Here is a 23,400-nt window from a genome sequence, read left to right as displayed (position 1 = left end):
ACAGACTGTACTTTTGACTTGGCAATGGTCGACCAACCATTGTCAGGTCCCGCCTTCGAGCCACACAACCCAGTCATGTGGGGGTAATACATGACAACAGTCAGCTAACCTACCAAGAATATTTTTGTATTATTATTATTATATGATACGAAATATGTTTATGAAAATGCAGTATGTTCTACCATGTTTTGATGATATATATGTTTTCCTAGATTTGACAAAACAGTTACTGAATATGTTCTGTATGGTATATGTATAACACGAAATACTTATGTTGTCACACACTGGTATTAGTTTATTTCCCTTACTGAGAGGTGTCTCACCACAAAATTTTATAAACTTTTTATGAGCCGCGGATAGGAGAGTGGGAAAAGCTCCGCTGATCTAGTGTTGTTTATCTACCCTCTTTGAAGGGTAAGTTTTAGTAGGGACAGTTGGATTTTGTGGGAAATGTCCCTAGATCTTGTTTTTGGGATGTATATACTGAAATATAGTGGATTTAGTGACTCTGGTATTTATGGTAATGTGATGGATGTTTCGCCTTTATAATATTGTTATTGTATGTTTCCTGCTGCTTAGGCTTCCATTTTGTGTTCTAATGTATCCCTAGTATCCACGTGTCCAGGTGGATTATGATCTGCTGAGTTGGGATTGGTGATTTTGTAATATGTAATATATAAATATATATATATATATATATAGGAAAAATAAGCAGGTCGTCACAGAACGTGACTCCTTTGTCGACGAACCCAGCTTATTATGGTTTGGATCTCTACAATAACAACCTCGTAAGATGTCTTATCAACTTCAACTAGTTTAATATCTCTTCCCACTTAGTCCATTTGGCAGCAACCTTTGTTTAGATTTTCCATTAAAGTTTCTATTAGAATGAGTCTTCCAAAGATGTCCAGGTGGTAGAAAATGACAATGACACATAAAGTATAACTTTCATCCATGCTTCAAGGATAAGGACCTAAGATCCTTATTACACACAGGGCATGCTAAGTATCCTTTGGTGCTCCACCCGATAGATTTTCGAAAGCGGAGAAATCATTAATTGTCCACAACAGTGCATCATGCAACCAAAATGTTTCCCAGTTTCCATATCAAATGTCTTCACTCCTTTTTCTCATAGTTATTTCAACTCATTAATTAACGACCTCAGGTTAACATCAATATCATTACCAGGTGCTCTCGGTCCAGGAATAAGTAAAGACATGTAATTAATAGTTCTTTCATACATCGTCATGGTAGATAATTGTATGGCATCATCATAAATAGTCACACGCTATACAAGTTGTTCATGTTACTAAAAGGATTGAAACCATCTGAAGAAAGGTCAAGTATGATGTTTCGAGGATCACTAGAAAACCTGTTAGGAATGTGGCTTATATTTAGAGTGAATCACATGTACTGGATAAAGTTATGTGACGCGAGGGACAAAGGGACAAAAACAAGGTGCAGCTAAGAAGGGCAAACCATTGATGGTTTGGGGCCTAACCGTCAATGATTTCAAGCAGTAGCTGCAAAGAGTTTTCTTCTTGTTATATTTATGTGTGGCTCTTATACTTAGTGGGATCACAAACAAAGGAAGGAGAACATGTGAGAGATGTATTTTTGTGCTGGCAGCAGAAAACTCGTTGACAAATGCCCTGTGTTCGTCGATGAGGAGATACGGAGAGCCAAAAAATCTCAGAGTTAGAGATTCATTGGCGAGAGGATAGATTTGTCGATGAGTAGGCTTCTTTGTCTTGTAACGACCTGCTTAATTAACTGGGTATTTTTTTTTTATACTATGATATTTTATATGCTCTGATACCATGCTGGGGGAAAAACCCAATCATAAACCTAAGCAGCGAGAAGTATAAATCACATAGACATGATCATTTGAACATATATATATATATACAATACCACACAATACCAGAATACTACATGTTTCCCAAAATATGTACATATATTTGTTCCCCAAAAATACCCTCAACTAGCTAGGGTTATACATAAACACTCCCAAAATATACTCATTCTCTGACAAGGCACTACAGAAGTCCCTCTATCTGCAAGCTTGGTCTGCTCACCTACCTGGATCACCTGAAAAATAATTCAACACTGGGATGAGCCAACGCTTAGTAAGACGAAATACACTATTACTAGTATGTGGCAAATGAGTTACTATATCATGAAATCTATTTTCAAATAAACATGTATAACTGAATATATAAACAAAGTATAAGTGATAAAATCCACCACCCCTGTCCCTATCGCTTAACATGACAGTATTGTAGTTTATTATTCAAAATACTTCTAGTATAAGTAAGTATGTGCCCTGTTTCTACAAATATATACATATTTAATAATAATTGAAAATGTTCCTTGTGGCTATCTGTGTGTCATGACTTACCCCCTCATGACAGGGTTGTGCGGCCCGTAGATAGGATTTACCCTGGCTGGCGAACTAGGAATAAATCACTATACTCCATCGATTGATCTGCCCTCCTCAACCCATATCTGGATGGGGAGCCTGTCCTCTTCAGGGCCTAGGTGATCGACCTTACCACGTATTATCTAAGTAGGTGGTTGCACACATAAAGTAACATAATATCTGTAGCAACAAGACCGTGCTCTGTAGCTGCAAGTCTAATAGGGTCTGATACTATATAATATATTTCTATATACAACTATCTGAATTACCATGATTCTGAAATAATAACCATGATGCTGTATAACTGTACTATAATTCATACATCATAATACTGAGAATTGTATGATCATAACACTGAAACTGCATAATCATAATACTGAAACTGCATAATCATAATACTGATATTCGTGTAATCATGGTATTGAGATTCATAAAATCATGATACTGAAATATCGTAAAATTAGAATACTGAAATATCGTAAAACATATATTCGTACTATGTTCATATTCACAAGTCACACGATACTGTAATACATAATTTTCATCATTTAATAAACTGTATAATATTTTAAAAATACCTAGCACAACATATTTCTCTTACCTGACTACTAGAAAGCCCCTATGGAGTACTAGCTTAACTCCCGTAGGGCCTCCTACACAACACCCTGAAACCAACATATGTTAGAGCATAATATCAGTATTTCTCCACCTACATCATTTTCTATAACTATCATAAGGCCAAAAAGGGACTAAAAGGCCTTACCCTGAATTTGGGATGAAATCCAACTTTGTTTTCCCCATGATCAGCTCTGGAAGACTTGTAGAGAACTTCGCCGGGAGCGTCGTGGTAGTCTCAAATCTTCGATCCGGTGACTAACGAGGCCAGAAACGAAGAGAGAAGGGAGAGAGAGAGACGTTGGAGAGAGAGAGAGAGAGAGAGAGAGAGAGAGAAGCGTCAAAAGTGAATAAAAATCAGATTTTTAGCTATTTATAGGGTCAGATTCGTCGATGAGACACGTAACCTCATCGACAAGTCCTTCATTAAATTTGTCGACGAAGCCCTGTATTCATCGATGAAATTCAGAGCAGCCAAAAACCTCGCTCGGTATTTTCTCGTTGATGAATCCCTGTATTCGTCAACCAATTTTCTTCTACACTCGTCGACGAACCGCTGTATTCGTCGATGAGTCTTGGCAATTCCCTAAAATTAAAAATTATCCCCAAAATGCAATGTTGTTGAGGAGGTCTACGACCTCCTTTTGTTTCTGTATCTATTTTCATCCCTCTTATTATTACTAAAATGCTATTATTCTTCGGGTCACTACATGTCTCGTCGACGAATCCCCTATACTCGTCGACGAGTGCACCTGGGCTATGAGAAGTTATTTGAATTTTGAATTTGAACGATGTGACAATTGGAGATTCGGAGGGAAACCTTCAAGGGCTTGTTCTATATATGTTCTTCTGGGCGTATTTTGATATGTGAGAGAGTGAAATAGGGGTGAGAGAAGGAGAGAATATCATTAAGTGTGTATCATTGATTTTCATAGTAAATCTCTTGCCGATTGCTCCCATGGATGTAGTCTTTGCCGAATCACGTAATTCCTGGTGTCGTTGCTCTTATCTTTACTCTCTTTATATTGCTATGGTTGTGGAATAATTATGTATTAACCATTTACTTTGTGTTAACCTTATTGGTCATATCCCGTTTTGATAATGACAAATATCTTAGTATTTAATCTATGCCTTGAGTTTGTGTGCATGATCACTCTACACATGAAATGGAAAAGAATTATATCACCTGGTGGCGTATGGTGACTTTGAGGAAATGAAGACCAAATTGTTTACATTTGTATTTTATGTTTAAATTAATTCAGGTCCGTGATAATCAAATGGCAGTAATAATTAATGTATTACATGCATGGTAGGACTATAAGCTTAATGACCTTAGATCGACCCTAGGTCCCTACACATCACTTACACGAATCTCCTCTATCTTACAAATCATATCATATGTATCAGGGGTAAACTCTAGTAAGAATTAAGACCTAAAATAATATTTGAAAGGGTCTTAGTCGACTGAACCCAGGTAGTTATATTCATCTCAGTCAACCGAACCATTCAATGGTCAACATTTTGACCAAGGTTCAGTCGATCGAATGTTTTTGAACGTATCTTCCATAGTCGACCGAACTGGCACGTGTCTGACTCCCAACAACTTAGTCTACCAAACTTCTAGTTCATTTTTGATTGAGTCGACCGAACCGTATGAATAACACACTGAATTTCAAATATAGTCAACCGAACCTTGAACGTTTTCAAAATCGCCTTAATTCAGTCGACTATATCTGTAGTTCAAAAGTGCCTCAGTCGACCGTACTTATCAATTGGGTCAACCAAACTTAAAATATAATCGACCGAAACTCTCGATTTGTCATATTTTTTAATTGTAGTAACTGAGGTTATTTAAGGGTAAAAGGAATTCTAGACGGGTTTTTTTTAAAAAGGGTTGACTTAATGGAGTTTAACGACTTCAGATATTACCGTAAGGATACGTGGCAGATTCTGCGCGTGCCGCGTGTCGGCGACTGGATGCGGGTTGGTAGCCGGGTCGGGTTGTGCTCACGGGGCCAGTTCCGAGTTGCTGTTTGCTAGGTCAGGTTGCGGATAGGGTTTTTGGGTCGGATCACGTCAATCAGGAGGAGAAGACGCGTGAGGATGCATGCAGCGCATGACGTTACCGGTAAATAGTTTCCCCGACGCGTGAGGCGCGTGTCGTTGACGCTGAATTCATTGGCGGAGCATGTGGGGGCTCTAGGACTCTATTTAAGACATGGTTTCCACCTCGGGACTCATCTCAACGCGAATTTTACAATGATATACTTAATTTTGGATTTTGAGCAACTTCAAATCTAGGAAAAAATTCGAATTTCCCCTTTGTTCGCCTCTGTTTGGCGAATTCCGGCAAACCTGATGCTCTGATACCACTGATGGGTGGAGGAGACTCACTCAATCATTGGTTGTGATTGAAACTTAGTGAGGAATTGCACAAAGTTGATTTTAATCTAAAAAAATTACAGAGGAAAATCTCAATTCAAAATCTCTCACTGGTTATTCACCCTCTCTACACCACATTTTACATTACACACATACACACATCTATTTATAGCAAAGGATGAATGGTAGGTTGATATTAATTTCAACAAAATTGGTTAGTAGGTGGAGTAAGTTTCCTGCAGTTTAGAAAATTTAACAATATCGGGCTAGGTTGGTGGAGCAGCTTTTGATCGAGTTTTGCTGACACCGCCCCACCGTCAAGTTTAATTTTCAACACAACCAAAAACCAACAATCTTTTTCCTTTTTACTTCCCTTCATTTTCTATATTTGCATGAATAGATGTTCATTTTGGAGAGGCAGAAAGTCATAGGTTTTTCACGAGATTAAATTTGCTATATAGATCTCACGAAAACCTTTTCCAAATGGGTTAATAAATGGAAGATTTATGAAAATAATAAACAAATGGAATGAAAATTGTAGCAGGCATCTACAGGCGGTGGTCAACTAATTGATACTGCAACTCTTTGTTGTGTTTTATAATTATTCTAAAAAAATTGTTTTCTATAAAGAAAGGTACCCACATATAAAATAAGTATAGTAATATAAAATGGTTGCTATAACATATTACTTTTTTTTTTTTTTTAATTTTATCAAAGAAGAATTGAAAGAATTACCTTTCCTATTTACTGATATTCCAACCTAATTTCTTTTCAAAAAAGTTTTCATTTATTTTACCTTTTTAAAACTAAAATAAAGTAGCGTTTCTATTTTCTAAAATAAATATGTAAGTTAGGGAACCAATGATTTAACTGTCTATACTTATTTTATTTTTAAACGATTAGTAAATATGTTGGCAACCAAAATGAGTCATTCAAGTTGGATGACAATAATCTTTATTTTTAAAATCTTCATTGTATTTGAAAAACATTTTTTACTATACAAAGAACAAACACAATACAAATGAATTTTCTCTCGTCTTATTTTATGTTCTTTCACACAAATTTTCGATGTAAATGAAGGCTAACAATTTAAATTATATTATCTGCATTTGCTTTGCATATAGTCATAATTTTCCTCTAAATCATAAACTACAAATAGTAATGAGCAGTTGCAGACTAATAATAACCAAGAGTAACCATAAATAATAATAATAATAATAATAATAATAATAATAATAATAATAATAAAAGTTACCTATAAACTAAGACTACAAAAAATATTTTTATAAATTATTAATAGTGTTGGGTTCAAAAATAACATTTTAGCCTTTAATTTTAAGTTATATGACTTTAAATAACACATATGTAAAATTGTATTAAGTTTTGAAGAATTTCACATAGTTTTCAATCTAAATTAGAACTTTATACTTCCAAATCAAGTTTGATTAACATTAAAAACAAAAAAAAATTATTGCTTCCCCATCCAAATAATCAAATAAATAAATTATCTGAGAACAAAAAAATGTCTTAAGAAAGGTGAAAATTTTAATTAATTATTTATTTATTTATTTAGAAGCTTAGAATTTAGGCATTAAATTTAGATTTGTGAATTTGAAAAATTAAAAAAAAAAATTTATTTTCAAAGCCACACATATCTAAATATACTTTAAATCTAACTTCCCAAACACAACCTTCTTCTCCTTCTTCATTTTTTTTTTTTTTTTTTTTGGGAAAGCAAGAAAAAAATAATTTCCTAGTAAAAGTAAGAGTGTTACTTTTAAAAAAAAATAATAAAATTTGTTCTTCTTTTTTGTTCAGCAAGGGAATTATTTTATAATTTAAAAATATATTTAAATAAAAATATTTTTAAGATGATATTTTATTCATCTATGCCCAATATCAAACAAAGAAAAACAAGAAAATTACTACTGAAATTATTTTATTATTAAAAATGATAATAATAATTATTAAAATTTATTACTATTGTTATTGCTATTACTAGAAATGTTTATATTACATATATCTTCATTGCATCCAAAAAATTGTATTTGGGAGAATGGAATGGTCCAACTAATGCTGAACTCCTTATTTATAGACAAATTGGCTCGGACTTGAAATGATTTGGAGTCAGGGAAAGATAGTACGGGTGCTCATTGGGTCCCATTGTCCACTAACAATCGCAGATTCCTTACAGGACACGCGAGCTAACACAACAAAACAAAATATTTTAAATAAAGGTGACACCATATGGACGGCTGCATTTGTGTGGGAAACCACCACCTTTAGATAAAATATAAAAGAAAATACAACCCTGACCCAAAATGGTGGACAGGTGTAAAACACTCAATCCTTACGCACTCATAATTTACAAGCTGGACCAAGTGGTTAACAGCTGCAAAAGTCTTGATAAGGACTTTGAGAAGAGGACAGGATGGTCTGTCAGTCTTGAATAAAAAACACATCATAAGGGGACAGGATGACCTGTCAGTCTTGAATAAAAGAGCATCTTCTGTTTAAGTTTCTTTCGAGGAATTTCCTCGGGGTCATTCATAAATTTGTACCAGGATTCAATATCGGATCCTAGTAGTTTGAAATTCGGAGCGGTTGGCGAGTCAGGTTCGGATCCTGACTCATCTAAATTGAGTTAAGCAATCATCTTGAGTAATTTTGACTTTGTCAAAGATTTGGACTTTCTTGAAGAAACTGTTGACATGGTATCATCGTTTTCAAGAACAATCTTCTTTTCCTTTTGAGTAATAGGAACTTCTGATTTTGAAAGTCAGGCACGAACTTTGCCTTCAGGCATAATGAATTTATCCCACCAATGGATTTTGAAGATTCTTCGTAATGATTTGGAATGACCAAATAAGCTATCAGCTGGGCAAATCAGAACATAATCCCAGCAGAAAATCCAGGTGATCATAAAAAATGAACAGAAGAAAAGGAGGCAAGCAGTCTCCTCAAGACGTCCTTTTGAGTAATCTAAAGGTAATTTAAAATTTTTTCTAAATAAATTAAAATCCTTTTGAATGTCATTTGGAAAAATCCCTGCTTTAGCACCAAAGTAAGAAAACCAGGTGAAGAACCATTTTGGAAAATTTTTAATAATTTTTTGGTCAAAATGGATGAACCAAGAGTGAGTAAAATTTCTTACGTAAAAAGCAAAATACCAAGCCTTCTGATAGTCTTGATAATCATAGGTTTGAGGAATATAAATTCCTTTAAAATCTTTTGAAGTTCGAGGATGTTGTCCCCATTCAGAAGGAGAAATAACTTTGATAATTTTCAATTTTGAAAAATTTATCTTTTGAGGATCTTGAAGATCAAAGGTGTGATCAATGATAACAGAGTTGGTTTCAATAAGAATTAATTCATAAAATCTTCTGTCTTTGATAATGTCGGGAGTGTCAGAATGACATCCTCTAAAGAAGCATTTTTTGATAACTTTGAATTGCTGGGATGCTTCCCATTCCAATTAAAAAAAATCTTCATAAACGTTGTTAGTAAAGTAACCTTTTGGAGCACTCTTTGAAGGAGAAGGGTGAGGAGAGATCACTCTTCCTTCCATAATGTCTTTGAAGCTAGGAGTTTGAGGTTTATTGGGTCTCTCAAGAGGGGAAAATCTATTTGATAAAGGAATTCTTTCTGAGGCTTTTGAGGAAGAGGCCTTCGAATAAAAGTCACTTGCAACTTGTCTTCTTGCCATAATTTCCCTGTAGGAATTCTCTTGTTAAAAAATCTGGAATTGAATTAGATGTTCCTTTAATAAATTCAATTTGAAAATCAAAAACTAAAAGAATTGCTTGCCATCTTACGAAAATTTGTTTTGAAACAAGATTTTTAACATCTTTTTCAATAATGTTTTTTGCACTAGCACAATCAATTCGGAGTAAAAATTCTTTGTTAATCAAATTGTCTTGGAATTTTTGAATGCATAAAACGATTGAAAGCATTCCTTTTTAATAGTAGAGTAATTAATTTGAGGACCTGACCAGGCTCCTGAGTGAAATCTAACCAAGGTTTCTTTTGAAGCAACCTTCTGTTTAAGAACACCTCCGAATCCTTCATTAGAGGCATCTATTTCAACAATCATAAAGGCTTCTGGGTCAGGAAGACTAAGGCATGGTAAGGTTTTGACTAAGGTTTGGTAAGGTTTTGACTAAGGTTTTGACCTTGATAACAATCTAGGTGCATTCTTCATTCCAAATTGGAGGATTCTTCTTAAGTCTTTTAAATAGTGGTTTGATTAATATTCTTATAATTGGAATAAAATCTGCAACATAATTTTAGCATCCTAAGAACCTTTGTAATTGATTTTTGTTAATAATTTTATTTGGAAATTTATCAGCAAAATCTAGGGATCTTTGTATTGGGGTGATTTTATTTTGATAAATCTGATGACCAAGAAATCTAATGTTGGTTTGGAATAACTTGATCTTTGGTTTAGAGACGACTAAACCATTTCTTTTAACAACATTGTAAAAAATATTGAAGTGTTTGAAGTGTTGACTGATTGACTTAGAGTATACAAGGACATCGTCGATGTATACAATTGTAAAATTTGTAAAATTGTTAAAAATTTTGTTCATAATGTTTTGGAATTCTGAAGGAGCATTTTTGAGTCCAAAGGGCATTACATTCCATTCGTAGTGTCCAAATGGTACTGTAAATGCAGTTTTGTACTTATCTTCTTCAGCTATTTGCATTTGCCAAAATCCTGATTTCATATCAAATTTTGAGTATATTGAAGCAATATTAAGTCTATTTAGTAAATCTCTTTTGTTAGGTATTGGATACCTAATCCATTGTAAAGTTTTGTTTAAAGGTTTGTAATTAATAACAAGTCTTGGAGCACCTCTTTCTATTTCAGCTTGATTCTGAACATAGAAGGCTGCACAGCTCCAAGGAGATTTACTTTTTCTAATAAATTTTTTATTAAGTAGTTCTTGAATTTCTTTTTTGCAATATTTGAGTAATTCTTTATTCATTTGTATTGGTCTTGCTTTTGTAGGTATTTTTTCTTCATCAAAAATTTTGACATAAGGTATTTTGACTAAATGTTTCTTTCTGTCCCAAAAAGCATTTGGGAGATCTGAACAAACTTCTTTTTTAAGTTTTTCTTTGAATAAATCAATTTGTGTCTTGATTTCTGAGTTTTGAATTTGTTATTCAATTTTTTTATGATAAATTTCCCTTGATAAAGATTTAATATGTTTTTGCTTATTTTGAATAAGGTTTATTTTACTTATTCCTAAATCTTTAAGTGTGTTAATTTCTTTTTCATGCATTTTGTCAACAAATTCAAATGTAATACTTTGATCACTGATTGAAGTAAGAATACCGTTTTCATTAACTGTAAAAGGATAAATCATGGTAAAAAATGGTGTTCCAAGAATAATTTCTTGTTGCATATTTTTGACAAGTACGAAAGTGGTTTTGAGGCAAATGTTATCTTTACAAATATGAGCATTAGAAATTTTGTATTGTATTTTAAGTGTAGAATTTGTTGCACTGAATAATTGTACTTTTGTTTTTTCGTAGTAACAGGAAGGTACAAGACCTTCTTGTAAACAGTTTAAGTCTGCTCCTGTGTCAAACATGGCACATCCTTTGAGAACAAAATCTTTATTAATAAAAATTTTAATTTCTGAATACCATTTATGAATATTTACTTTTGATAAATAATGAAAAAATCCTTGATTAATTTGAAAATCATCTTCATCATCTGAATTGATTTTCTCTTTTCCTTTATAATTAATCTTGTCAACTTTTGTATTTAAATGAAGTATTTCTTGCTTAAATTCTTCACTTTGTTCTTTTAACTTCTTAATTTCTTCTTTAGTTTGATTGACTTCTCTTTGTAAGTCTTGAATGGATAAATTTTCTTTTGGCAAAGTTTCTTTGTCTTTGAATCTGTTAAATATCTCTTCAAGATTATAACCTTCTTTGATTTTTGGTAATTTATCATTTTCTAAGTTTCTTTTTAATTTTTGTAAATATTTATTTCTTATTTCTGGAGCTTGAATATATTCAATCATTTCAAGAATGATTTCATTTGATTTTGAAATAACATTGACTGATTTTGAACATTTATTACAAGAACAAAACCCTAAGTCTTCTTGACAAGATTCTTCTGAAGATGAGGTTTGATCTGAAAATTCTGAACTTGAATTAATTTCATTGATAAATTCCTTATCTGAAGATGATGAATAAGGTTCTAAAGTGTTTTCAGATTCAGAATTACTTTCAATGATTAAGTTAAGCATTTGTCTTCTTAATTTTCTTCCAATATTAAGTTCTTTGATATCTTGCTTAACTCTGCAGTCTCTTGCATAATGACCTTTCTTTCCACACTTGAAATAGGTTTTTTGATTCTTAAATTTTTTGGGTTTTTCTCTAGTAGGTTTTGAAGTTTCTGCATAATTTTTCTTCTTTCTTTTATAGTGTTTTTTATCGTAATTTTTATAATGTTTTGATGGTTTATGCTTCTTAAAATTTTTCTTTAAGTGTTTTCTTGAAGGTGCTTGAATTTTCTCGTAACCATATTGAGTACAGAAATCTCCAAGTTCACCTTTGTTTCTTTTGAACTCAGTCTTCATTTGGGATTGATTTTGAGCTTATTGCATAATTTAAGACCTTCATGATTAATTGTACAAACAATTTGACCATAAGTAATTGATTCGTAATTTGTTCCTAAGGTCTCTTTAACACGATCTCTTACTCTCTGAGCAAAGAGTTTTGGTAATCTACTAATAAATTTTTCTTTCCAGAAACCAGATCTTCCATCTGGTCTACCCATGACTTTGGCAATAAAAATATCTTTGTACCATTGAAAGTCTGATAATTTTGGACAAGTAAGGTTAAGAAGAGTAACACTGTTCTTCTCATGTTGGCTACTTTGTTCACCAATGAATTGTCTAAAGATTGACCAAATTAGTGCTGCAACTGCATCACTTTCTTGAGTAGGGATTCCATTTTCTTCCTTAACTTTCTTTGATTCGTAAATTTGTTTTTTTTCAAAGGCAGTGAGATAATGATCCCACCATTCTCTAAGGGTTCCAGTAAAACCATGAGTAAGGAGAGAAACAATTTGTTCCTCACTTGCTTTATTTGAATGAAGTCTATAGGCAGTCGCTGCCATAGCCATTTGATGTAAAAAGGAATGAAGTTGATGTTCAGTAAGACCATCAATTCTCCATTCATGAATTTCATTTCCTTGAAAGTTTCTTTGAGGAAGAAGATCATTTGATTCTTCTGATAAAAGACTTGGTGGTGTGAGTTTCTTGTAATAAGTTCTTTGACTTTGACTTTTCCAGTCTTTGATTTTATTTATGTCAAAGGTTTCTTCCGTAAAGTTTGACTCAAGAGCATTAATTGCTTCTTCTTTGGTTATTGTATTAATTTTAAGATTTGAGGTTTGACCAACTAACTCATCAATTCTTTTGATAAGTAATTCATTCTGTTTGTCAAAGTTAAAATTCTTAAGATTATGATCAACAATGTTAAATTTAATTGATTCTTCAAGTCTTTCTTTTGATTTACTTGATTCTCCTTTTTCATAAGTGCTATCGCCTTTAATTTCAACAAGGTTCTCAAGTTGTTCTTCAATCCTTGTTGATTGAGTAGCTATTGATCTTAACATCTGATTTGTGTAATTATTTTGACTAATTAATTGATCAACTTCTGTCTTTCCTTTTGATTCTTTAAAAGGAGAAGCTAGAATTTCTGTTCCTTTGTAATTAAACCTAATTGAATTTTCTGGAGGATGAATTGCTTTGACAAAATAATTATCAGTTGTCTTCTAGTTTTTAACGGGATTTTGTATAACATTAATTGTTTGTCTGTCTTTGACAAATTTGAAGAAAGGAATATTTTCTTTTGTCTGTTCCATCTTTTTAAACCATTCTATCTTAATTTGTTCTCTTTCTTCTTTATTAAATTTTTTAATAAATAACTGTCTGTTTTTCTTATTAAGTTCATGATTGAAATCTTTCTCAATAAGTTTCATATCAGGAATAAATTCATTAATAACCATAACATTGCTTCAATGGTTTTCTTCATAAAGGTTTTCTCTCTGTTCTTCTGTTAAGATTTGTGATTCTGTTGGAGAATTTGATTCAGGGATCTCTTGATAATATCCTTGAGGTATTTCAGGACCAAAATCAACTCCTTTTAACTTAAGATTTGTTTGATTTGGTTCAACATAAGTGTAAAGACTTGAAATACTTTTTCTTCCTAAATCGATTGGTTGTCTCGAAGTTTGTCCAAGACTATGACTTCTTGTGAGTAAAGATTGAAAGTTAATTTTAACATTTCCTTCTTGATCTTGAATAATTCTTGTGGCAATTGTCTTTTGTGTTTCTGGAATAATTTGATGATCTGTTTCATTTAAGTTTGTGAATTCTCAATCTCCTCCGGCCTGAATCTCATTCCATAGAAGTTTCTTGGGATGAGAGGCAAATGATTTTCTATTATAATTGGCTTGTAACATAAGTGTTTCTCCTTTTTCACTTGTTTGAAGTGAATTTGGTAATATTATTGAAGTTGTTGCCTTATAATAGATTTGATAAATAAGTTCAAGATTTGAACTTCTTGAGTTCATATTGTAACCTTTAGTTTGAATGTCAAGTGTTAACAACTTGTATAATGATTCATCATTGCGATTTGCCCTAATATCTGGTATCAGAGCAAGTTTTATTCATTGCTCTTTCAAAGTTTTTTTATAAAATATATGTTTTGATTTTCGCTGAGCGTTGGTAAGGTAGTAAAAATCCGTTGGTCAGCCCGCCGAAGCCAGGAGTGCGTATAGGGTGGTCCCGGTGCCGTTCCCGATTAGGAAAACCTTAAAACATATTTTTATCGAAAACTAAGAAAGAAGATGGATAAACTAGTTCAAAGTATCATGAACAAAGGAAAATTCTTAAAAGAAGATAAGAATAAACAAGAAGATAAGAATAAACAAGAAGAAACAAGCAAAAGATCTGATTTGTTAATAATTTTTATAAAATATTCTTCATCCTTTTCTATTGATCCTTTATTTTTAATAATTTTGCTTTCTGATCTAGTCATCTTCCAGATCTTGTTTAAATCTTGACTTGGTAAACTTTTACCATTCCAATTCGATAATCTTCTTTCAATTTTGCCAAGTGATATTTGTAACTCTTTTTTATCAGATCTTTTGCTTATTTCTTCTTGTTTATTCTTATCTTCTTTTAAGAATTTTCCTTTGTTCATGATACTTTGAACTAGTTTATCCATCTTCTTTCTTAGTTTTCGATAAACATATGTTTTAAGGTTTTCCTAATCGGGAACGGCACCGGGACCACCCTATACGCACTCCTGGCTTCAGATTGATCCAAATCAAGTTTGATTAACATTAAAAACAAAAAAAAATTATTGCTTTCCCATCCAAATAATCAAATAAATAAATTATCTGAGAACAAAAAAATGTCTTAAGAAAGGTGAAAAATTTAATTAATTAATGATTTATTTATTTAGAAGCTTAGAATTTAGGCATTAATTTTAGATTTGTGAATTTGAAAAATTTAAAAAAAAATTTATTTTCAAAGCCACACATATCTAAATATACTTTAAATCTAACTTCCCAAACACAACCTTCTTCTCCTTCTTCATTTTTTTTTTTTTTTGGGAAAGCAAGAAAAAAATAATTTCCTAGTAAAAGTAAGAGTGTTACTTTTAAAAAAAATAATAAAATTTGTTCTTCTTTTTTGTTCATCAAGGGAATTATTTTATAATTTAAAAATATATTTAAATAAAAATATTTTTAAGATGATATTTTACTCATCTATGCCCAATATCAAACAAAGAAAAACAAGAAAATTACTACTGAAATTATTTTATTATTAAAAATGATAATAATAATTATTAAAATTTATTACTATTGTTATTGCTATTACTAGAAATGCTTATATTACATATATCTTCATTGCATCCAAAAAATTGTATTTGGGAGAATGGAAAAACCTTAAATTCATCTTGTGAAAACCTGTTTTTTTTCTTTTGAAATAAAAACTAGTAAAAAAAGTCACTACATTGCACGTGATTTCTTTAAATAATGTTATATAGCATATTTTAGTAATCTTTACTATTTTTTAGAATTTTTAAAAAATTATAAATATTAAAATGTGAATATTTAAAATTATTTATAAAAAATTATATTTTATTTAAAATTATAAAATATAAACATCGAACATAGATACTATTATGACACCACGTAAATGTAAGGCTAAGAAAAAGTTTAAAACTATAAGATATGATCAAATTAGAATACACTGATTAAAATTACATAAAATATTAAGTTTAATATTTATATCATTATAAATAAGAAATTAAAAAAAATTATTTTATAGAAATATTAATATATGACTTCTCCAAATGAAAATATTAATGAAAACATGGCAATTTCTAAATTGTGATTTGTGACTTTGAATATTTATAACCATTACTTTTTTGTTTACTTAATGCTCAAGTGGTGAATTTTTTATTCTGAATTTCAGATAAATTGTTTTAAAATATAATAAAATAAAAAATCATAAATTTCAAAAAAATAAAAATTATTTTAAAAAATATTTTTACTACTTTTCAAATGTTGTGTACAATAAAGCAATTTTAAAATACAATAATTGAGTAAAATAATATAATAATTTTTATTATAATTTTTTTAATTTATATTTTTTAACTTATTGTTTGAACTAAATTTTAGTTATTAAGGAAAAAAACAAATATTTATTTAATCAAAATTTTATTTTATATTAAATTTTAAAATATTAATTAAATAAGTTGTTGGTTTGTTTTTATTTGTATTTTAAATTTTATAATTCATTTTTATAATTTTGTGATACCAAACCATCCCTTATTTTCAGTAAAATTTTGCCTATTGAGCGAAAAACCGATTGGGGTAACCATCAGAGATCTTGTTGACACCTCCCGAGTCCCAACACAGTAGTCTTTGCCACTGAGCCGAATGGCCAGGACCTGATACCTTAGCTCTGCGCATCTGCCTTCGCAGTTCTAGGGCTCAAATCCATCTCCACGGGTATGCTATGTAACTACTGAACTCGCCATTTTATTCTCTTCAATTGCGCATTTAAGCATGAAATCATGTTTTAACGTTTCATTATCCTTCGCCAACTTCATTTCCGTGCTTCCTGTCGCCTTTCTTTATGTAGTGGGCTATTTGCGGTGGGAGTGCTTCTTTGTTTTTTTTGCTTTTATGGTTATGGTTGTTGACAGCATATTAAATGCATAATGTAATTTTTATTTCCTTAAAAAGTTTTGGGGTATGAATTTTGGGATTTGGATTTAGATTTGTATAGATTTGAAAAAAATTTAGTGCAATGTTATATCTTATTTAAATCTAAAACAATTCAATTCCAATATCTAAATTTAATGCTCCCAAACACCAAATATTTAGGTTGCAGTTTAGGAGTATGGATTTCCGGTTTTAGATTTGGATTTGGGCGGATTCAGATAAAATTTAATATAATTTTATATTACATTTTTTCAAATCCACACAAAATCCAAATTCAAAATCTCTCGCAAAGATAGGGTTTGTGTTATTCTTATTTTCTAACACCTAGAAAACAATGAGAAATTGAATTGATCTATCCTCTGAAAATCTTGGAAGTTGTTTCAAACATGCTGACTGAGCATTCCCAGTTTACCCAAATCTCTTGACGTAGTTTGTTATTTCAAGGCAAAAGAGGTAGAATGGGTCCTAGCTTTCACATTTTTGTAAGGGATCGCTTTTTTGGAATAGAAATTCAGAATAAGAAAGAGAGAGAATTAGAAGAGAGATATAGAAAGAAGAAGAGAAGAATGGGGAGAAGAGCAAGGATTAAAGACAATGGAGAGAATAAGAAAGCAGAACTGGAATTGAAGCAAAATTTAGAAATTGAGAAGCATAGATAAGAACAAAAAGAGAAGAAAGAAGAAGGAAGAAGGAGAAGAGGAGAGAATCCTAGATGAGAGTGGGGACAACAGTGGAAATTCTGAATTCAATTTTAATAACTGTTCCAAACAACTCACAAGCCAAGTATTTATACTTGCAACTAGCAAACGCATATTTAAAGACCCCAAGCAGAGCAAGAAATTACAGAATAAAAAGAAATGTTGAATACAAACATAATTTCCTAAATATACGCCCAAAATAAGCGTGTCAAATGGGCGGCCTAAAGGATGTAGGCAATCCTATGTCATGCTTCCTTAGAAGCTCTGCTCCAGAAATCGTGACTATAAATATGAATCAAATAACTTACAATGCATTCTTGGACAACATCCATGGTAAGTCATGTAATATCTGAATTGGAACATTCTCTCCACTAAACCCAGTACCATTGAGACCACCCTGAGGACATATTACAAACTCATTGTCCAAAATAGACTCCACTATCTCCCATGACCGAGAAATGAAAGGAAGCTAAGGAATTGTTGTCCCTGCATGAGTACCATATGAAAAAGCACGAGGCTCAAAGGTACCTTGCTAAGGTGTCAAATCCTCCACATTAAAAACTCGCCCAATGATCATTTGAGTAGGAAAATTAGGTAAATTTGCCATAGGTCCAAGTTTGTTAAACATGGAGAAAGGGCCACTAGCACGTGCATGGAGCTTTCCAAATGCGAACCATGACATTTTTTAGCCACATTAAAGTCTATAGCTATACGATGCACATGCGTGGCAAGTTTATAACCCATATTACTCATTAAATTTTTGCCTATTCTCGACATGCAACTCATAAATGTGATGAACAAAGGACTTGGTCTTTGAAACGTAGGCATCTAGTGGCAAAGGAACAAGATCAATGGGTGCATGGGGTTTGTGATCAAATATAAACTCAAAAGATCTTTTACTTGTGGACCTATTTAGAATTATTATAAGCAGACTCAAAAGTTGGTGGCACCAAGTTCCAATTGCCCTACTTTTCTCCCATCACACACCTAAGTGGATCAGCAAGACTACAATTTACAACCTTCGCTTGACCATTAGTTCAAGGATGGCAAGCAGAAGAGAGCATCAAGTGAGTCCCACATATTTTCTAAAGTGTCTTCCAAAAGTTAAAAACTTGATATCTCTATCAAACATTATGGAAGCTGGCAAACCATACAATTTGATGACCTCTTAAAAAGCAATTTAGCCAAATGAGATGCATCAGAAGCCCTATTATATAGGATAACTCATGCCATCTTGGAAAACCTACCAACAAAAACAAATATGGAATCATGTTTTCACATTGTTTTGGGGAGTCTAAGAAAAAAAATCCGTACTTGGGTCTGTCCAAGGTGTGTGTGGCAATGGAAGAGTAGTATAAAGAAATTTGTTATGTCTTCTAGATTTGGCTAGCTGATATGTATGACATTGAGACACTATCCCAGCAACATCCCTCTTCATGGAAGGGCAACAAAACTTGTCCTCGACTAATGCAGTGGTTTTATACCTCCTTAAATGACCAGCTAACCCATCACACATCCTACTCTCAAACTAAGACTCTCTAAAAGAAGAACGGGGAATGCATAACCTAGTATCTCTAAATAGGCAACACGTATGGATGATAAAATCCAAAATCTCTATGATGACCTTATTCACCTCTTGAAGAGAAGCTCAAAATTAGGACAAGTAGAATACTAATCCTTCAAACATTCAGACTCGAGGACCTCGACTCTCATGATATGGGGAATCAGTTCTATTGTACTGAGGTAATCAAGTACCTTATTCTCAAGTATACTCATTGAGAAAAACTCTACACAACCATGCTTAGCACTCAACTTCTTCTATGAACCCAGATATTTGTGCTTAGCAACTTCTTTTATGAAATCAGATATTGCGGAAGCAAACAATTCGACAAGAGTATGAAGTCCCAGGGTAACTAATAATATCTCCAATGTTGAAGATATCTCATTACGACAAAGAACTCTTTAATCATATCTGTCATATCTTTATTTAGCATTTGAGAGTTTTGCACTAAAAAGTGCTATAGGATGTCCTTACTGACTCAAAACTCTACTTATTCTTACCCCTAGAGGTATGGTAAGCCATCCTACGGAAACTCTACTAAAGTTTGGATGCCTAAATATAGGTTCTTTAGTCACCTCTTTAAAAGCTCTACTTGATAGTTATTTTATTGATGGCTCTACTATCTACACACATCTTCCAATATCCATAATTTTTTTTGTGTTAGAAGAGATGGTGTTGCACAAAGACCGAGGCTATGTCTCACAAAGCTCTTGACAAAGAGTTCTTCTCTCTGCGCATTATTTAGGGTTCATCTAATAGGATAAGTTAGGTAATTGTGAGCATGGGATGAGATCTATGTCATGTTGAATGTCTCGCATAAGTGGGTAGCTTGCTAGGAAGCTCATCGGGTACTATATCAAAGAACTCAACTAACAATTCCCTTGCTTCAGGTGGGTACTCACTTGGAAACTCTAGATCCTTAGAAGGAACTTTTTGGGCAATGATTGCTAAGATAGACCTATTTTCTAGGTTGTCTCGCTCAAAAGCCCTTTGATCTAGTAAGTGCATGCTTCTTTGGACTAGAACACCAAGTGCTATATTGTTACTAAGTTTTGGGATCCTTGGGAGTGGGCTTAGTAAGGGTCAAGATCATCTTATTTTCCCTACCATGATTGTTCACTTTGTGATCATACAACCATGGACACCCTAATAGGGCATAGGTTTTATTAGGAGTACATCACAATAAGCCCTATCTTTGTCATGTCATATTTGAATGGGTACAAGGCACCTCACAATGACAAGTAGATTTTTTCTATTTACCATATTCACTTTAGAAGGATGGAGATGTGGCTCTCCCTTAAGGTTCAATCTTCCTAGAGTAGCTTTGGAGATCACATTCATGCTACTATCCTTGTCAATAACTAGCATGCATGTCATATCCCCACATCAAATGAAAGTGCGGAAGAAAATAGTGATTCGTTTCCACCTCTCACTGTCCATAACAGTGGATACATGATCTTAAGTTTGTAATTCTTTAGAAAAACTGAAAATGGAAAATGAAAACTGTTTTCCACAATCGAACAGACCCTAATATATATACACTGCAGTTAACTAAATACATAATCACACATTAAAACCTAGAACTAAAAAGAATACAAGCAAACAAAGTTTCATATATGCACCCTAGTTATGCGTAAAGTAGGTTTTCCAAATAGTTGGCCAAATGGCAGTGATAGTCCTCTATATGTCTGGCTAAAAATTGCCAGATCTCCAAAAAAATAACTAGTTCATGACTGCTTCCTGAGGTTCTGTGCAGGTAGTTCTATCCTTCAAAACCACTTCTCTCTCTCTCTCTCCATCCAATGACACTAAAAGCAGGCTTCCTAGAATAATCAAAACCACCCTAAATCATTGAACTAAGTTTCAAATGTCCCAGACAACCAACAATGGAACAACAAATGGTTGGGATTTTGCACATCTTTTCTGCACATGAAACATTGGTCCCCCACCAGCTCACCTTTCCTCTGATGATTTTCCTCGATGAAGATGGCTTCTTAGGTAGCCTCAGAGGAAGAAAAGAAACAATTATTTTGAGAGCCCTGGCTTTCCTAATGAATTCCCAGTGTAAAATAACATGGGTCCGCTACTAATAATGGAATAGAAATTCTTGACGAAAAATTTGGAAAGTTTTTCTGCCAAAGCATCTTAACAAAGGAACCGATCAATGTTGTTCATAGGCCCTCGACCTTCTATTAATTTGAAAAATAAAAATAAAAATACAAACCACTAACTCTCAGATTTTTGTTCGTGGCCTCCCTAATGAACATATGCATGCATCATTGCATCCAGCCTTCTCCAGGTTCACCTTCACAAAGGATACCCAGCCCCACTCGATTTTAGAGCTTGCTTTTTTCTATGATTGGTTGCATGGCCCTTTTCTTTTTAATCACTTTAATTTATTCTTTTTTTTTCATTGTCTTTGATAAGGATTAACCTATTTGGTATATTTGGCCTGTTCAATTTGTGTAATTGGGACTGACTTTCTTAGAAATTAAGGCATTAAGAAAGAATTACAATACCTTTCTGAATTTACTTTTTGGAATGGGTTTTGGATTCAAACTTTACATTGTGAATAATATTTCAAACTTTACATTAGCTATTAGAGTATTTGAAATTAATATATTACATGAAATGTGCCATTAAGGATTGTCTATGGGTAAAGAAAAATATCACAGCTCTTCAGGCAGGGGAGAAAAGGAAGTTGTTCAGAATTGTAAAGCGTTATCCTAAACAGGAAAAGATGAAAATTTTAATTTGCTTTATGGAGACATAGAATTTGGTAGGACAGAGGAAGAGCACAGAAAGTTCAAAAGAGTATTTAAAACAAAAAGATGTGTTTTTTGTTATTCCCTGAAAACATTTTCGAAACATAGTCCTTGAAAGTGCTCTGTCTCTATTAATAGCAACAAAATGTGCCAAATTTGTGGAAAGCTTTTTATGACTCTTAGTTATTGGAGAACTGTGTGTCTGGCATATTTTATTTGTGTCAAAGCTAAAGCAACATGAAAAAAGACTTCCTAAATGAAAGGAAAGCATGAACAATGTATTCAAAGATATTTCCTTTTTCCTCTCACTAATATTATTTTATAAAATGCATTAATAACCTATGAAAGCATAAAAAAGCAGTGTCAACAATCTACAACATGGCTTATAGGTCACTTGGTTTAGCCTGACATCGGATCCTTTTGAGTTTATGAGTTTCTTAAAACTACATATATATTGTTCTATTTCTAGCAGGACCAGTGCTATAGAGTATTTGCTTTGTTAAGGGATACGCACCATAACAAGATGCTTACACAGGAAAAGAGAGGTCGATCAATTGCATGGTTTATTATTGTCAATTGCTTTAAGCAGTGGGACTGGTTCAGCTGCATTCTGAAGTTATTTTAGTAAACATATCTTTGAAAATAATTTACTTTTCCTACAAGAACTAAATTTTTTTTTTTCTAATACATCAAGTTTTGCCTAAATAAATGACCTTGATGGTACCTATGTCATTTTGCTGACAATTTATAATGAGTTATTCAAATTCAAATATTTGTTTGTTCGGTAGTTGTTTATGACAAATCATTTATTAACTCAAAACTCGCCTGGAGGCTGCTGAAATAAGTTTAAAGTGGAGATGTTTTCAGTTTACACTTGGGTACATTTGATTTGATTTAGTGATTTGCTTGAAAAAAAAAAAATTTGACTACCATAAATTAAGATTAGGAAATGAGTGACTCTTTCAATTTGGACCATTATGCATTATCATTCATTTTATTTTCTAGCATCTCATTCACTGTAGTTTGTCTGGTTTGAAAATAATGCATATTCTATGAACACTACATTAATATCTTTGCCTTGATACTCTTTGTTTCTTCATAATATTCCTAACTTTTTTGAATCTTCTTTTGTTGGCAGGATGTCATTAAAAGAAGGGCTCATGAACGTCAGTGTTATGCCATTGTTCTTAGTTTCCTACTGTTTACAGAAACGGCCTCTCTGCCCTGAAACTATGCTCACAATATACATCATTCCCCACTTTCTAGAATTTATGGCATGATGCACTTTGCTTTCATCTTTGCTATTTTTATATCTTTTGTGTAAATACATCTTTAAGGGAAGTTGTTTAAAAATTTCATATGTAAATTAGATAGTTACCTACGCAAATGAAATGCATGCCTGAAGATGGATTGTTTATAGTTTTTTCCTCTTTCTTCTTCTACTTCTTCTCCTCACCCAAATGAAATGCATGCCTGAAGATGGATTGTTGACAGTTAGTTTTATTCCCCTTTCTTCTTCTACTTCTGCTACTTCTCCTCCTCTCTATTTGGATGGCAATTTTAGTGGGCTTTGCTTGCTGAATTGCTTTGTTTCATTTTTAATTGCGTGTGTTCTTCAAAATGAACAAAACGTACTTCCACAATGCAACTACATAAAATGCACAAGTGCTTTGAATCTCAAAAGA

The 23,400-nt window shown here is 32.6% G+C and overlaps 1 long non-coding RNA gene across 1 annotated transcript; it reads left to right on the top strand.

Annotated features, from left to right (window-relative positions):
• Positions 1–16,274: 16,274 nt before the first annotated feature.
• Positions 16,275–23,134, top strand: LOC131159850 (uncharacterized). Its single transcript, XR_009137875.1, has 2 exons — positions 16,275–16,475; positions 22,854–23,134. It is a non-coding gene; the product is annotated as an uncharacterized LOC131159850 (long non-coding RNA).
• Positions 23,135–23,400: the final 266 nt, after the last annotated feature.

Source organism: Malania oleifera, chromosome 7 (assembly GCF_029873635.1).
Source record: "Malania oleifera isolate guangnan ecotype guangnan chromosome 7, ASM2987363v1, whole genome shotgun sequence".
Classification (NCBI taxonomy): Eukaryota; Viridiplantae; Streptophyta; class Magnoliopsida; order Santalales; family Ximeniaceae; genus Malania; species Malania oleifera.
Note: the sequence above shows the minus strand (reverse complement) of the source record. Positions and strands in the feature narration are given on the sequence as shown.